Source organism: Diabrotica virgifera, chromosome 5 (assembly GCF_917563875.1).
Source record: "Diabrotica virgifera virgifera chromosome 5, PGI_DIABVI_V3a".
In the NCBI taxonomy this organism is placed as follows: Eukaryota; Metazoa; Arthropoda; class Insecta; order Coleoptera; family Chrysomelidae; genus Diabrotica; species Diabrotica virgifera.
In genome coordinates, this window is record NC_065447.1 from 121,444,206 (window position 1) to 121,448,553 (window position 4,348).

Genomic DNA, 4,348 nt, shown 5'->3' on the forward strand with positions numbered 1-4,348 from the left:
TTTTGTTGGGACGAGGTTTTGTCACTCTTCGCCCATGTAGTAATGTATTTGTAGACCAATCAAGTTAGTAAAAAATAAGCCGTTTTTCGACATAATTGAAATGACGAGGTTTGACAGTTGAAATGTGTAGTATGAGATATTACAAAAGGGCTACCATCTTGGGATTCATCAATTTTTTAGTGGAACAATTTTTAAATAAACAATCAAAACGTCAAACTTAGTTTTGTGCTCATAACTGAAAAACTTGTTTATTTAGAGATTTGACGTTCACAGGTAACTTTTTTAGAATAAAAAGATACATCGAATGAGATACGCTAAATGAAAATCGGTTAATAAACAAAAAAGTTATTGCAAAACAGACAACAAAATCACTGTTTTTGAATATTGTTAATAACAATTTTATTGTTTATTAGAATATGTTTTAATATAACTAAAATTGAGGGCATTATGGTGTTTGAATGGTGTGCAAAAAATGGTCCAGATCTGTTTAATAGTTTTCGCAAAATTGAATTTGTTTATAAATTTTTTTGAAAAACGAGCTAATTTCTGAGGCTGGTCCAGTTAATATAGCTGAATGTATCTCAATGATCCGGAGCTCATTTCCTTCGTTAAGATGTATACTAACAGCCTATGAAAAAAAAAGTAAAAAAAAATTACATATACGTACAAAAAATTATTTGTTAATAAATAGCAGTTTTTAAGCTTATAAACAATTACAATAATTTCGTAGAAATTAGATCAAATTAAATGGCAATAAAAAATACGGAAAGCTGGTTACAATACACAACTTCTAAAAAAAAATTTTAGGTCGTACGACCCTTGGGGTCTGAGATAGCCCCTTTTTTTGAAAAAATCACTGATACGTTAATTAACAACACTAAGATCTGAAATTAACCAATATTTTATAAGAAAAGTCAAAGTTTTTAACAAAGTTTTTAGCAAGAAAAAATGTTAAAAATTGTTTAAACAGCAGTGTTATAAACAAAAAGTATTTTGCGTTCCGACTAAAGTAAAAAATAGCGGGCGTAGTCGACTGACTGAATAGTGCACGCGGTTGACGACCGGCAGCAACTCCTAAAATTACGTTATACCGACCACAAAAATCAACTTTAAAGTGAATAACAAATATTCGTCATTCCTTATGTTTTCGAGGTCTCCAAATCCGAATATGGAGTTTATTTTTTTCTAGAATTAGTGGAACATGTTCAAAAATCAAATTTTATGCCAAAATGCGATAAATCAATTTTGATGATTTTTCAATTTTAACTCACTGTATTTTTGGTCGCTGTAAATATTTCCTTTTGAAAATTTTACTGTGCTATCTTTGAAGCATTTAGATAACAATGAGATTTGTCCAAAATGATTAAACACATTAAAAGAGAAGTTGTTAATTTTTAAACATTTTGTCGTCAGATTTTGTTAGCTTCATGCTTACTTAAAAAAGTTGAGTGACAAACTTTTAAGTTTATAATTTTAACTAACACAGAAATAAAATATAATTCATGAAGAAGTTTTCCAAAAAAATTTAATTTAAAATATGCAATAAGAAAAATGTTATGTGACTTTATAGACGAGCGGCACACTGGCACACCCCAAAAAAAGCTTATTTCTCGAGATACTGATACTAATTTTGGTAATACTTTATATTTTTGATGGTGCTGAAAACGAAAATTAGGGTTGTTTTGAAAAAATGCCCCTTTTTTGAAAAAATCACTGTTACGTTAATTAACAACACTAAGATCTGAAATTAACCAATATTTTATAAGAAAAGTCAAAGTTTTTAACAAAGTTTTTAGCAAGAAAAAATGTTAAAAATTGTTAAAACGTTAGTGTTATAAACAAAAAGTATTTTGCGTTGCGACTAAAGTAAAAAAAAATAATGGGCGTAGCACATTTTTAACATTGACAGTATACCGGATTTGAAGCTTAATATTATATTTATATATTTTGGTAGAAACTTTCATTTTATGAATATTATTATCTTGCACATTTATTTAGTAATAGTACATTGTTTACCGGGTAGGAAAAGCTTAACATTCCTGGACGACTGTGAAGATTGCTAAATCGAGGCGCAAGCCGAGACTTAGCAACACAGAGTCCAGGAATGTGGCTTTTCCTACGAGGTAAACATACTATTTTTCCGCAAATCGTTTAAAATTCGACAGATATTGATTGATTTAAAAAAAAACGCGATAATTTTATTCCCAAATAAATGGTGCTTTGAAATTCCTAATAAAATTACTTGGGTTACTATGGAAACGTATTGAGGTTGAATTGTCAAACTTGACAATGTTTTCTATCATTTATGTAGAACACTAACAACTGTACGGAAATATCATTTCCTTACAGTAAGGAAATGACATTTCCTTACAGTAAGGAAGTCCTGACTTTTTCTTCAAGAAATTTTGACAGGAATGTCAAAATTTCCTGGCGATTTGCGGAAAAATTATATTTTAAATAAATAAATTTAAAAAATGACAATAAAAAGGCCACTTAAAAAAGGTTTATACATCCCATTAGCTGCTTTATTTTGGATAATTTTGCAATGAAAATAAGATAACCATTATTATTTTAATGTGGTACCATAGATAAAAAAATAGTAAACTTGGTACAGTAGAACCCGATTGGTAGGTATAGGCCATTTTTTATTCTCTATTTTGAATCCGTGTGTAGTCCAGGCTGTATCGTCGACCCCGTTAGGTAAATTATTCCGATTCTTATTTTTTGCACAAACTTACTCAAAAAAAAAGTTCCTTATAACAAATCCAAAGGGTACCAAGAGCTACCGCGGCCGGAAAATTGTTTAAACAATTTTTTCATTAGTTTTCTGTCAACTTATAAAAGTTGGGTTACAAACTGTTTAGTTTATAATTTTAATCAACGCAGCATTAAAACATAGGTCCTGAAGAAGTTTTCTGGAAAATGTCAAGTCAAAATATGCAACAGAAAAAAAGTTACGCGACCTTATAGACGAGTGGTACTCCCCAAAAAAAACGCTCATTTCTCGAGATATCAACCACACCGTGGTGAATGGCTAATTTTGGTCTTACTTTATGTTTTTGATGGTGCTGAAAACGAAAATGAGTTTTATTTTGAATTTTAGATGGGGAAACATTGTCAAAATCGAAATTTTACCCTAAAAATAAAAAAAATGAAATCACGTTTTTCTTAAAATTAAAAGTTACACCACCTTTTTTCTATAAAACATTTTGTTCTCTGTACTCTAGATTTTAACATAAAGTTAATTGAACAGCTAAATTTCAAATTTTGTCACTCAACTTTTGCGATTAAACTTTGCAGTTCAAGAATCTGCACCTTTTACTTCAAACAATTTATAACTTTCTTTATAGCAAGACAGAAATATTGAAGCAGGTCCCATTGTCTTAAGAATGGTGAGAAATATATACTGTAAAAATTTCAGAAAAATATTACAATGGAACTGAGTTGTAACAAGTTAAACGCAAAAAACGTGATTTTTATTTTTAGGGTAAAGTTTGCGATTTTGATAATGTTCCCCCACGTAAAATTCAAAACAACCCTAATTTTCGTTTTCAGCACCATCAAAAATATAAAGTATTACCAAAATTAGTATCAGTATCTCGAGAAATAAGCTTTTTTTGGGGTGTGCCAGTGTGCCGCTCGTCTATAAAGTCACATAACATTTTTCTTATTGCATATTTTAAATTAAATTTTTTTGGAAAACTTCTTCATGAATTATATTTTATTTCTGTGTTAGTTAAAATTATAAACTTAAAAGTTTGTCACTCAACTTTTTTAAGTAAGCATGAAGCTAACGAAATCTGACGACAAAATGTTTAAAAATTAACAACTTCTCTTTTAATGTGTTTAATCATTTTGGACAAATCTCATTGTTATCTCTAAATGCTTCAAAGATAGCACAGTAAAATTTTCAAAAGGAAATATTTACAGCGACCAAAAATACAGTGAGTTAAAATTGAAAAATCATCAAAATTGATTTATCGCATTTTGGCATAAAATTTGATTTTTGAACATGTTCCACTAATTCTAGAAAAAAATAAACTCCATATTCGGATTTGGAGACCTCGAAAACATAAGTAATGACGAAAATTTGTTATTCACTTTAAAGTTGATTTTTGTGGTCGGTATAACGTAATTTTAGGAGTTGCTGCCGGTCGTCAACCGCGTGCACTATTCAGTCAGTCGACTACGCCCGCTATTTTTTACTTTAGTCGGAACGCAAAATACTTTTTGTTTATAACACTACTGTTTAAACAATTTTTAACATTTTTTCTTGCTAAAAACTTTGTTAAAAACTTTGACTTTTCTTATAAAATATTGGTTAATTTCAGATCTTATGCCCAGTTGC